The sequence below is a fragment of the Charadrius vociferus genome, unplaced genomic scaffold (assembly GCF_000708025.1).
Source record: "Charadrius vociferus isolate BGI_N301 unplaced genomic scaffold, ASM70802v2 scaffold206, whole genome shotgun sequence".
Lineage (NCBI taxonomy): Eukaryota > Metazoa > Chordata > Aves > Charadriiformes > Charadriidae > Charadrius > Charadrius vociferus.
The window spans coordinates 1,190,143-1,204,354 of NW_009649137.1; positions in this window are offsets into that span (position 1 = coordinate 1,190,143).

Sequence of the window (14,212 nt, forward strand, 5' to 3'; positions counted from 1 at the left end):
ATTATTTGGCACAAAGTTGCTGTTAGATTTTAGTAATTGCAATTTCAAGTTATTTTAATTCTGCTTTATCATAGAATCATGGAATGGTGTAGGCTGGAAGGGACCTTGAAGATCATCGAGTTCCAACCCCCCTGCCATGGGCAGGGACACCTCCCACTAGACCCGGTTGCCCAAGGCCTTGAACACCTCCAGGGATGGGGCATCCACAGCTTCTCTGGGGAACCTGTTCCAGTGCCTTACCACCCTCACAGTGAAAAATTTCTTCCAAATACCTATTCTAAATCTACCTTCTTCCAGTTTAAAGCCATTCCCCCTCGTCCTTATTATAAAGATTTAATCCCCAGTTTTATTTGACTCAATACATACGTATAAATACATCATATCTTTTTCTTGCTCTCTGAAGTTTCCTGGGAAACAGGAAAGTTACCTAGTACAAAACAATGCAGAATTTTCAAATGCTGGGGGGTTTATTATGAATACTTTGAGGGATGGTCTTGTGTAGACTTACCTCATTTCTAACCCAGGCTGAACATGAGAGAGAGGACCAAGGCTGCCCTCAGTTCTAGTTCCAGTTTTGGTGGCATGTGTTTGGACAGATATACGCTTACTTTATGTCATGGTTTAGACAAAAGGGTCTCTTGCTCAGTGTTAATTGCACACTTGTTGGAAGAAATCTGTTTGAAAAACATGACAGTACAGGGGGAAGGAAAGGTAAATATTTTTATATTGCCTAGCTCTGCAACTAGCTTTCATGTTTAATATTTGCTCATGGCTATAGTAGGAGGAAAGCCTGAACATGAATACTAGATCTCTTTAAGAGCAGATCTTTATGAGCAAGCACAGATGGATGTAGTCATAACAAAACACATGAAACAAAATCACCTTCAATATGAAGTTTTCTGTGTCATGGGCTCTGCAGAATTTTTGTGGGCTAAGCTAGGGATAAAATTGCATGTTTATTTTTAAAGAAATAAAAGCTAGTGGAAGCATGTGTTGTATATGCATTGGCGTCCTGTAGACAAAGCTAACAGTGCTAAAATAATTTACCCTTGGAGCCTGTGCATTTTTTATTCTCTGTATTGTCAAAGATCATTCATCTTTACATCTGTATCTTTGGATGCGGTATACTATCAAATGAAAATAGTTTCTAGACTATTTTTCAGTTCTGTTTAGAAATATTCAAAGAAATACGTTCTTTGAAGTATTAGCAACAATTATCTCAGGGAATTCCACGGAAAATAGAGAGGGTTCCTGAAAGACCGATGAGAATGTGTGTGAGGAGGTCCTGATGCAAAAAAATTACCTATCCTTCCTCCCCCACTACCCTTTAGGTAGAATTTCTCAGGAAATTCTCAGTCCATCAGGCTCAGCTCAACATCCATAAAGCCATTAGAAAAATAACAAAATGACATAACAATATTAATCCAGGGAGTGTTTACAAATAAACACCCAGCATCACCCATGAACAGCCAACACAGATTTGTCAAGAGTATATGTCAAATAGTCTGATTTTATTCTTTGGTAGAATAGCTGGTTTAACGGATGAAGAGGAAATAAATACTAGGTGCGTTATTTTGTAGTAAATTTTTCTTTTTATTCTCTCCCACATAAGAATATATCATCTAGGGAAAAAGTAACCAATCATTCCTAATGAATGCTTATCAAAGTAGGAGGAATAAACTAAAAAAGATTGCTGGGTTTTTTTGCCCCAAGTGCTAATCAGTATTAGTCGCAATAACTGGAATCATGGAATAAAAATCGTGCTTATAAAAGCTTTATAATGACAGCATGTTGAAAGAAGTTACAAGTATGTTGAATGACAGGATCAAAATTAAAAATATTGAACAGGTTGGAGAAAGCAACAAGAAGAAATTTCATAAAAAATACCAAGTACTGTCTGTAAAACCAGGACATCAAATGCACAAATACAAAATGGGGGCTAATTGCCGAGGCAGTAGTACTGCAGAAAAACATGGAATTACAAGAAATAGGAACCAAAGTATGATGTTATAAATAACTCAATACATTGAAGAATACCATGAAGGGCACACGGGGCAATTATGTTGTTCTGCTTGGTGTTGATCAGGCATCGAATGTAATTCTCAGCCCAGTATGATGGCGGGACAGAGACAGAAAAGTAATTCTTCCTGAAAGCAGGAAAACCAAAAGGAAGCTTAGAAAATGTGATTTGTGGAGGAACTGCATTTGTTTTATATCCCTTGCCCAGTCTTCCTTGTAGATGTCTCTGACTGCCTAGCAATTTACTGAAAAAGGTGATTAACGAGACAATATATAAAAAAAGGTAGGACGAGAAATAATAGCTTTAATTTGAACTCATGGAGATTTATGTTAAATATTAGGAAAAAAAAATCCAAGTATAAGAGTAATACAGCACTGATGCAGACCTGGTTTCGGAACCACCTTCACTGGATCAATAACACATTAAATAACATCTGCCAGGCGTCTAGCTAACCTTTAGACAGGAGAAGGTATTAAATCATCTTTTGAGATAGTTTTAGACTTAGATTTATTCCACTTCCACAATTATCGAGTGGTTCTTTTCCTTTCTTTCCTAACAGATTTGCTTTTATCTAATTTCAATAACCAAAATCGCCAATATTTTTCCTATTTTTTCCTGGAGAATGACTAATGCTATTACTGATTTCACAACTGCAATGCTAAATTGTAACAAGGAGCCAGTGCACTTCTTTTCAAGGGAAGTTACTTGATAACATTGCTTAGTTCTTTATTACACTACCGCAAATTGTAAACTGGAAAATGCAAACGGGTTGGCAGTATAATTAGTTCTGAGAACTGTAATAGGAAATGAGAAAATTGCTGAAAGAGGTGGCTCAGAAATACAAGCCTAAATTTGAAAGAGCTGTAGGCTTTCATCTTTCAAATGCAGATCAGGAGCTCTTAAAAAGACAGAGAATAAACAGAGCAGCTCAAATCATTTGTTGATTAAAAGCAAATATTTGAAGAGGATCTGGTGTATTGGAGAGGTGGCAGTCTGTGCAGATCCTCCGCTGCTTGAGCACAGACAGTAAAAAATGTGAATACTAATCCAGCTTAAATAGTATGCCTCCTGTCTCAAATTTTCCTTTAAATTGTTGTAAACATTTTAAACCTTCACATCTACCTTGAACTGTTGAATACAAAATCAGTAGAATTCTGGTATTTAATTTGTCTGACTTAGTTCCTAAGCTACGTGTGACGGGATGCTGGAGGAAGGATCGGCGTGTGCTGCTCTTGTTCTTGCTCTCTTCCTACGCACCCACTGCTCAGTGCCACAGGGAACGGATCGGCAGATTGGATGGACTCTTGGGCTAATCAGTATGGCAGATTTTGCATTGGCCATATCAGGGACGCTTGGCCTTAGCAGAGGTTTTCATTATTTGCTTTTCTGATATCTTTTTTTTTTTTTCTGGGAGGTGTTTTAATGTTAATGGCAGTGACTTGCCAGAACTCCTTTGAAGAGCTGAATGCCCACTCAACAATTGTTTAATAAATTCTTAGTGAATTGTCAGAGGCATCGCTATTTCCATAGCTACAAATGGTCTGTCAAAGCGGATTCTGTATTTTTGGAGTCGTCACGGTACTGGAAAATCACATTGCGATCCTGAGTGAGAACAGGAGTACAGCACCCAGCCTGTGCAAGCGGCTTAGCCCGGCCCTGTGGCACAAACCATGGAGCTGGAATTGCTGCTACCACGGCTGCACGGTGCTGCCTTCGGTCCCTTGGGCTGGAGAGAGCCGGGGTTTTGCTCGGTCCCCAACGGGGGGGGCTGTACTGTGAGTCCATGCGGGCTTCCTTGGAGGCTGGTTTGATTTATCAGATGAACTTTGTGATACGACAGTGTACACAGTCGATGTTAGGGTTAACCTTGACCAGCTGCCACTGTTAAATGCCCTAAATATTTACTATCTGTAGGCTGTGTTTAAGACGTACCTCAAGGTAGAATAATTTTCCAGTGCTAGTAAGTTTGCATAGCACCCGCTGTAGTGGCTTACCTGCTTAAATGATCCAAAACATTAACATTAGTGTTATGACTTCTGATAAATGAATAAATAGGAAGTTTTAATTCCGTTTAATGATTAACATTACTTGGATTTTTTTGATGTTATTTTCTGTAAGCATAGCTTACACAATTTTTTTGATATGAGAATGAACAAGCAACAATATTTTCCTCAAGTTAGATATCTCTTCTAACTGTATAGAATTTTCTGATGCTAGACATTTTTAAAACCTGCAATAAAACTGTAATTGCTAAAATCAAATGATCTAATGAAATCTCTTCAAAGGAACAAACTAAAAGCACATGCTTACTTACACTATGCATTAAGTGGTGCTTTCATTTATGTGCTCTTTGTCCTTGAATGTGTAGTACTATGAGATTTAGAAGGAATAAGAATTAATTCCTTTCTTAATGTGCTGATATGGGAAGTGTTCTATTTTTTATATATCATTTGGTACTACTGCTGCTAGTTGTTTAGGAGTTTCAATTGCAAGACCTCATTTAATTGAGAATGCTTCCAAACTTCAGCTATTTGGTCAAAAACTGTCTATGTATTTTGCTGCTTCCTGTTGAATATTTTTGGAAGATTAGTGCAAAACTGGCTAGGATACTTTCTAAAATGAAGCTAAGGAAAAAATATTTTATTTTTGGCACAGTGAAAAGACAGACCATTTTCACAGCATTTTATTTTTAGAAAGTCTAGCACCTTTATACTCTAGAAGAAAAAAAAAAAACCAAAACAAAACCAACTTACTTGTCAAGGAGATCATCCAAAGAGGAAATGCTAGAAGCATTTTATGAAAACTCACCCAAACGGGTCCAATTATAAATCTCTGGAAAACTGTGTGCAAAACAGCTGGAACACAAAGCCCAGTGTACCTGAATTTCAACATGCCTTTGCTGGTCAACAAATAGCTGTGAATTCCTCTGGCAAAATGAAAGATACTCTAGCATAGACAAAAAGTCACAACCTTTCCTGCAGCCCTAGGATTAAGTTGCTTATAAAGGCTTATCAAAAACTAATGCTGGAGCCATTCTAATACAGGAAATCGGAAGCATTATTCCTACGCAACATGACTATTCAAACAGAAAACACTGAGCTGGAAGGGGAGCAGAGCGCTTGCCTCCTTCGCATCCTAAGCTTTGAAACTTATTCTAGCATGATGCAGACAGAGCAGTGTCATGTCCTTGTGCCCAGGCAACTGTACAAATTGTATTTCACTTGGAATAAAAGCTGATTGACAATTTGAATTTCTATTTCATGGGAAATGCTGACATTTCAGACCTTACAGTTTTGGCAGAAATTCAGATTTCAAAAGGAAATGCAATTTGTGGGGACCGGTCACCTGCTCACTGAAGGCAATATATTTGTTGTGGCTTTCATGACAGGACAAAACAATGCGTGATGAAAACAACTTGCACTGGTCCATACTGCATGCAGACACTGGAGCTAGCAGCTAACTACTACCAATGGGCATATCCAGCAGTAAAGAAGAAACAGGGTTGAAGATAGGACGAGGCTCTAACAAAAATGTAGAGTGAGACTGTCTGAAGAACTGAACACTGCTGTGCATGGCAGTAATTGATCAGTGCAATGAACTACCTCAGGAGACACTGTTACCTGCCCTTAAGGATGTTTGGAGGATTTTTGTGCTCAAAAAAACTGCTGCTCTCTCCAAAATTAAAGCTGAGGAGAAAAAAAAAAGGGAGGAGAGGATGTGAAGAAGAGCTCTCCTGGAACAAGCTCTTCAATATTTTCCTTGGCACCAAACATAAGAAAAGTTAGTGACCTATCTAATTAATCTCTCTGTTTTTCAAATATAAATGTTAGCCTCAAAGAAAGAGATAAGGGATTTTAAGCTTGTTGATAATATCAATGGGTGGTCATTGTGAACAATTCTGTCTTTGCTGCTTTTAGGAACAAAGCAAACCCTTACCTAGAGAGAAAACACCACGCTTTTGGCTTAACACAGGGATCTGACTTCCCATTTTAGTTCCTTCTGTGCTCGCATAGAGGTCCCAAATAATGGCACAAACTTTCCGTACTGGGTTTACATGGTAAGGCTCTGGCAGTGGTTGGGGGGCTGCAGGGGTGACCTCTGTGAGAAGACACCAGAAGCTGCCCCCATATCAGACGCAGCTGGTTCCAGCTTGCTTGAAAACGGATCCGCCACTGCCCAAAGCTGGGCCCATCAGCCAAGCTGGTGGTGCCTCTGTGATAACATGTTTAAGAAAGGGTGAAAAACACCGTGCAGCAGCTGTGAAAGAGAGAAGTGAGAAAAAATGTGAGAGAAACAGCCCTGCAGACACCAAGGCTGGTGAAGAAGGAGGGGGGGGATGTGCTCCAGCGGCCGGAGCTGAGATTCCCCTGCAGCCTGTGGAGGAGATCATGGTGACACAGGTTGTCCACCTACAGCCCATGGAGGACCATGCCAGAGCAGATATCCACACTGCAGCCCATGGAGGACCCCATGCCAGAGCAGGTGAACGTATCCTGAAGGAAACTGCAGCCCATGGAGAGCTCATGCAGGAGCAGGCTCCTGGCAGGAGCTGTGGCCCATGGAGAGGTGTCCATGCAGGAGCAGTCTGTTCACAAAGGACTGTACCCATGGTAAAGGACCGTACCCCTGGTAAAGGACCCATGCTGGAGCAGCTCCTGAAGAACAGCGGCCTGTGGGAAGGACCCATGTTGGAGAGGTTCGTGAAGCACTTGTATCCTGTGGGAAGGACCTCATGGTGGAGCAGGGGAAAAAAGTGAGGAGGAAGGAGTGGCAGAGAGGAGCTGGTATGTACTGATCACAGCCCCTGTTCCTCATCTGCATGCAATGCTTGTCGGGGAGGAGGTCAAAGAGTCGGGAACAAAGGAGTGAAGTTGGGCCTGGGAAGAGGAGAGAGTTGGAGGGAAGGTGGTTCTAGTTTCGTCGTTGTTTCTCACCATCCAACTCTATGTTTAACTGGCAATAGATTGATTTTCCCCAAGTCATCTGCTTTGCTGGTGACAGTAGTTAGTGAGTGATCGCCCTGTCCTTGTCTTGACCTGTGAGCTTTTCCATCTTATTTTCTCGCCCAGCCCCGAGGAGGGGAGTGGTGGAGCGGCTTGGTGGGGGTCTGGCAGCCGGGCAGGGTCAGCCTAGCACACCCACCACCCACGGCATGCTGTGGCCAGGGCTCCCCCTCTGCTTCTGACGGCGACGGGTTTCTCCAAAACCAGTAGCTGTACTCTGTAAGTGTTACAGAATAACTGTCAGCATGGCTTTATTCGGTAACAGTCAGCAATTATGTGAAGGCCTTTGAATATCAACTTTCTCAGAGCATGAGAGGAAGATGCGTGTGCTGTTTATCATTTGTTCCACTTCAGTCATTTTTCTCGTGATTTGACAAATACAAAACAGGAACAGCAGGAACAGGTAAAGAGCAGAACGATGAAGCAAAAACCTAGCACAGATGATATGACTAGGTATTCTCCATCCTATGGCTTGTTTTTCTTGTTATGAAAGTGATGCCTTTGTTTCAGTAAGATAAGGAAATGAGAATATATCTAACCAGTCAAAGGCCAGGGACACTATATTTAGCATGTATTACTAATTTTTTACGTCTATTATAAAGCATTATTCTGTGTTAACATCTTTTGGACCAACTGTAGCCATAACTCTGGATTTAGAAATTGAGTATATAATTGTGTGCATGATTGGAAAAGGCTTGGTTTCCCAAGCAGATCAAACGAGCATTATAGAATACATTTTACTTTTCCAAAAACGTTAGCAAAATAACGTGCAAGGCAATTTAGTGGGAATTACTAGTGATCAAAATTTAAAACTAACTACCTTAAAGCAAATAAAGTGCAAGAGTTTATTCACTGTTTTTGTTTTAAACCAGAAATTGGCTGGGGTCAGTTTAGAACGGTTCTAGGTCTATTTGTTCAAAATTTATTAAATGACTTCCTCCTACAAATCAAAACTCACCACAGATGGTTCATGAACAATGTGTGATCCCTATATTGAAATTCTCAGTTGCTATTTGGTTTACTTAGGTACACGGGTAACCCTTGAAGTCAGAGAACCATAAATAAATAAAGTTTTAGTGAGACTATTTGTATAACTATGAGAGTTCATAAATTTGAATTATTTCTCATACAACTCTTGAATTTGTCAGGATTTCTGAAAATGGTAAGGTGTGGTAAAGAAAATGAACTTTGGTAAGCTTATTGTGTAAACATCAGTCTGCCAAGACTGCCTGTTCACGTTTCTAACTCTTCCTTTATGTCTGTTAAATTATATTAAATAATATCTTAAAATGCATGGAATATGGTGTTGTTTTAAATGTTATCCAAGTAGTCATCGTAACACTGCTGTAAAATTATAAATTATGAGAGCTTGTGTCCAAAAACTCCTACAACAAGCATGTTTGAAGACGACAGGTTTTACGATGTATAAACATTTAAGTAAAAATAAGAACTGTTTTAAACAGTATTTGTTTAAAAACATCTAGTCTATGAATTTTGTTGCTATGTACTATGCATAAAAACCTCTTAATGTCAGTCTTTTATAATTTAGAAACGCCGCAGCTTCAGCTGCTAAAAGCAGGCACACTGCTATGCTTTTCTTGAATGCAAGACCGTAATTGCATGAAAGTTAAATAAAACATGTGGTTCTTTACCATGACCAGAGCACGTATCTTTTAAGCTATTATTTGCCTTACTGAGGTGAAAATAACCGTTATAGGATCGGGATGCATCGTTCTTAATACAGCTAATGTAAAATGCCATACGACTAGATGTTGAGTTAAAAACTAGCAACAGTGTCACAGGGATGCATTTATATTTTGGTGATCTTATTATTTTTTTTTCTTGTTGTTTGGAAAAAAAAAAGCCCAAACACATATTGCTTTTTAAGGTGGAGCAAACACCACAAGAGAGCTGAGCTGATGTGAAGGCTCAGTGCCAGCATATGGAGTTGGTCCAGCCCCTCTCCCCTCACTTTCCTCCCTCAGCAGCACAACTCTGCCTTCCCTGGCAGAGATTCCGGTCCTCCGCTGACTCCTCACCCTGGGGATGTGGCTCACTAAATCAGCAGTGACAAAAAACAAGTTACTGTTTAATAAATATCTGGTTTGGCTTGCTAAGAGGTCAGACAGACAGCAGAGCAAGGGAGAACATCATTGAAGAACAGAGAAAAAAAAGTAGTAAATGGTGGGTTTCACCTTTCAGTGGCTCCAAACTATTAGACAAACAGCCTTTTAACCAAACATGAGCTCATTTTCCCCAGGTATCAAAAGAATTTTTTAAGATAATCTTTTTTTTATATATAATAATTTTTTATCTACACCTGGTCTAGGAGCTACTGTTAGGCAGCAAGAAATCTTAATGACTGTTGCCTGTCACAGTCCTGCTTTAAGGCAATGAACATTTGTTCCAGCTAAAAGGAAAGAGACGTTGAACATTCCTTTTCATCATTCCAGCTGAAACAATAAAAACCACTGTCCAAAGTACTGTCCAACGTACCAGAGAAAGGCATGAAAAGAAACTAAGTTTTTGGACTAAAGGGTGTCTCTGAATTGGAAATATGCAGTTTTCTGCATGCGTGAAGGGAGGGACAGCCAGCAAAGGGATGTGATTGTGCCCTAAGGACTCTAAGAAGCAGAGCTTACTTTGGAGGACGTACTTTCTACAAAGAGAAAAGTGGATGTCTGCATAGAAAAGTGCCTATAGAAAGTACTATCTTTTCATAGTGTTCAAGGCAACACAGGTAGGTCGTGTTTGTAAGTCACTTAAACATGTTGAAGAAACACTTCATTCAAGATGACAGCTTTTCTCTTAGCAAAAATTACCTCATAAGGCTACAATTCTGAGCAGGTACTTTGAGCAAAACATAATGCAAGTGAAAGACAGACAGATTAGTGACTCTTGCCGTGTCATTGAGTTTTCCAAAGGGAGAAGAATTCTTTTACAAAATAAACGGAAGTATTTTTTGCTATGAAGATATGTTTGCCGCCTTAGTTATTTTTCCAAATCCTCTTTCAAATGCAGGATGCAGCTTCTCGCTTCCTAAGCAGTGTGTCTTGTCAAGGACAAGTTGAACCAATTTGTTTGAGATAAAAAGTCCTTTCAGTTGCTGACCAGAATGGAAAGCATTGGTGTATGAAGCATGCTTTAAATCTTTGGTGTTGGTGTTAACAAATATCTTTGCCTGTGGCAGAATAGTTCCATAGATGAAAGACCAATTTGAGGATCAGTTGGTACACTATGTTAATCCAGTGCACAAACCTTGTAGCTTTATAGACTCATTTTCTGGTTGGCATGTATTTGTACGGTTAATCAAGATGATGCAAAGACAATGGTGAAACATCTTGACCCTAAAGTAGTTCAGTGACAGCAAACAGAGGAGAAAGAAGAGTTTTGCCCAAAACCCTAGAAATTTTTGCAAGCCACGTATTATTGACAGCCTCTAATTTATTGCAAAGAATTTTAATGGCCTCCACAAAATATAGAAACATTTCATGCAACCAGAAATTCTTTGCTCTGTGTATTTGTTTTCAGCCAAAGTAACTATCGTCATCATGTAGCGTTTTAGGGAGGTTTCGTTAGAAGAAATGGCAAAACTCTTCACAGCTCCAGCAAAAAATGTTGAGGTTAACTGCAAGAAAAAATAATTAATGAGCTATGAGAAGACTGTTTCTGCTTATTCTCTATTGTGGGGAATTTTAGGGGTGTTTTTGTTGTTTTTATCTGTATCTTCTAAAGTCCTAAATCTTGTCCTAAATCTTGTCAATTGACAATTAGATGATCACTAAAGTTTAAGTGACTTGAGCTATCTTCTTAATGAACCTCACAAATTTTCTGTATTTTGTAGACACCATTAAAATTCTTTACAATAAAACATTTGTGAAAAGTACAGATATTTTACTGATGCATTTGTTAATTGATAGAACTAGCTATTTTGAAGTAAAACAGTAATTTTAAAAAGTACCACAGTACATTTAGGATGAAATTATATGTTGTGTTCCCAGTTTATGCTTTGCAGGTGTGTCACACATGTTCAAGTTCTTTTAATGGTTCCTTCAGTGTTGCCTTGAGGAACACTTCTCGATGTCCTAATGTGGAACACAGGGCATCTGGATATTAACTGAACATTTCTTTATGCAACATTCTGTTCTACAGCTCTTGCTTACTTTGCATAGTTCTTGTTTGTGCAAAGAATGCCATAGCTGACACCAAAATAATTCTCTAAGTAAATGGTACACATAGTAATGGGGGCTGTAAGAGCATTCCTTTAGCTTGCATGAGTTCATTCTAGGCAGTAATTCAAATATTGGCTTAAGGTTGCATAATGAGACGCCAATAAGTGCATTCTCTTATTCTTTTTCTTTTAAATGTACTAAAGAAAAGCAGGAACAAGAAAATAGATTCCTCATTTTATGATGTGAGAAAGAGAAGTACAAATGTGTTGCTGCATTCAATATATCTCTAAGTCCGCTTTTAACTTCTCGTTTAAAAAGAATAGGAGACACTGTAATTACCCTGAAAAGCTTTTTGTAAATACCTGCTTTTCATAATCTTTTCACTGGTTAAGACAGAAATGGCCTTGTCTCAGCTAATGACATCAGTTCCCTGTTTCATTTCTAAGCCTGTGACATATAATTTTCCTGTTCGTGTAGTAACTAACATTAAATAAATTATTATATATTATATAATAAATTAAATAATTGCCTTTTCAAAATGTTGCACTCTTGTAGAAGAGAAGGCTTCATTCTTCTTGTATAACATTTTCTGCATCCTCATCCTGCCTGTGACATCGCTTGTTCTGTACGGAGAGGAGGAGAAGGCTAAGACAACAATGAATAACTGGAATGAAGCTTGAAAAATATTACTTACTTTTCTCTCAGAGGTAAGTTTCTTGGCTTTGTAATAAGAAAACCTCTTCATGTCACACAAATGAAAATGGTGGGGCAAGTAAGCTCAGCGACAAGAACGTCTGACTTGCGATTGAGCCACTACTATTGTTCGAAACAAAAACCCCAAATCCTAAGAGAAGCAGGTGGGTCCGGGTCCCATGGCTACTTGGTTGCACTGGTCTCATGAACGTTCATGATGCACACTGAAAAAAACATAGTTGACAGGGTTATGTCGAGTTCCAACAAACCCCGTATGTCACACACTCACCAAGCAGGAATTGTGAAGGAACTGTCTCAAATGAAATTAAATATGTTGTAATAAAATTAAAACAACAGGCATAATAACACTGAATAAATCTGTCTTCTTTCAAGAAGGAAGGCCGAACGAGCTGATGAATGGTTTAAAGAAACATAGTGGTGCTATTTCTTCTGGAGCAGCTTCTGTTTTTCTCGAAATATTATTTTGCTTTATTATTCATTAATGCATCATAGCAGGCATTTTTTCAAAACATAAATCTGACTTTTTTCCCCTTTTAACTGCAGTGGAGAGAAGCACATCAGTATCACAAGCCCCATTAATATTTGAACAGGGAGCCTTTTTACAGAAATGCCAAAAAGTTCTTCATCTAAAATGCAGAACATACAAGATCTCAAACTGCTGAAAAAAACCACACAGCAATAGGACACTTCGATTGAAGTAGCTTTGATAACTTTCTGACTGATGGAAGGCATTGTTGAAATTTCTGGGTTTTTTTATGAAGACCTCCACCAAGTGACAGCTCAAAACCTTGAGCACTGAGAGCTGGTAAAAGGCACGCTTCTCTCTCTTCATTATGGCTGCAATTATACTTTTGGAAAACGGCCCAAGGAATGCTCAGCTGGACGGTGAGTACTCTCATATCTCAGCTTCCTTGACAAAACTTTCCTTTAAAGTTTTGTCTCTCAAATTCCACTCCTAGCACCTGTGTTATTTAGGAGTGAAGTGTAAATAGTTATACCGCAGCAGCTCTCGCTGTTAAAACCTATGGGTCCTTTTGAAAAAATATCTTTTCTACTTCATGCCACATAATTTCTTACTCAAAAAAACCTTTTGGTTTAGTAAATTGCACCAATAGCCTAGTTTTCTGATATTTACGGATAGATTAGTTTAGGGTGAGGATATATAAAAGCTTGCAGAGCAGTCTGTAATGCTACCTGAAATGAGAGCAAACTAGGTTTTGTTAATTAAAGTTATTGAGCTGAAGTCTGTGTAATATGTGCAAGTTCTTCACGTTTGGAAGGTGGTGTGGCTGTGTGAACCAGGATATCAAGAAATGTTTAGGTTCCTTGATTTCTAGTGTGTGGAGTTAGCAGTTCCATACCCAGAGAAGAAAACCGACCAGAAAAACTCCATCCCAGAGGACAAGAGAGTTGCCATAGCACTCTGGAAATGCACCACGAGTACTATGAGTCATTCCTAATAAAGCTGCAGCCTGGGACCATAGTGGGGTAATCCTTTACAATGGTGCAAGTGGTACTGATGAAGATTGAAGTCACCGATGAAATAGTAGCAAGAATACTTTACTGTTATTTCTAAACACACCACAGATTTCTGTAATCTTGATTTATTAAGCCCTTAGTTTTTGTGGTCTGTTATGGATCACAAAGGGTGTTTAATAAATATGGATTGGCAGATTTCTGTAGTCCCGATTCATAAAGCTCTTGGTTCATGTGGTCTGTTATGGATCACAAAGGGTGTTTAATAAATATAGATTGACGTGAGGCAGTGCTACCAAAATAATATGGTTCTCCAGTCCCTAAGAACAGCTGCTTTATATCCCAACAGAAACACAGAAAGTCTGTGGTGTTTCTCAGAAATTCTCCTTGTACTTGGGTATCCTGGGTGGTAACGCTGTATCTGAGCTCTCAGGCTGCTGTGCAAAGAGATATTAACCCTTCCTTTTACCAGCTCCCCCCCAGCAACATTTATAAGATGAAAAATCACATACATCTGAAGCTGTTGGTTTAATACTTAAAATCAAATCATGCCTTACAGAATATATTCACCTGTGTATCTTTTTTCATAACTATTCACACTATTACAAAGACCTATGTGTTAGTCTGGTAATTACAGACAAACGACATACCTGAGCATTTAATTTAGAGCAGATCCCTTCAATAGCTTTTCCTGAACAAGTCAAAGAAGGATGTTGTGAGGATAACATGTAGCAAACTCAAATTAGCCATCAGAGGGATTGTATTTATGTACTAACCAAGTAACCATTGCACCTCCTAAGTATGAACTTCCCAACATATGCATCATC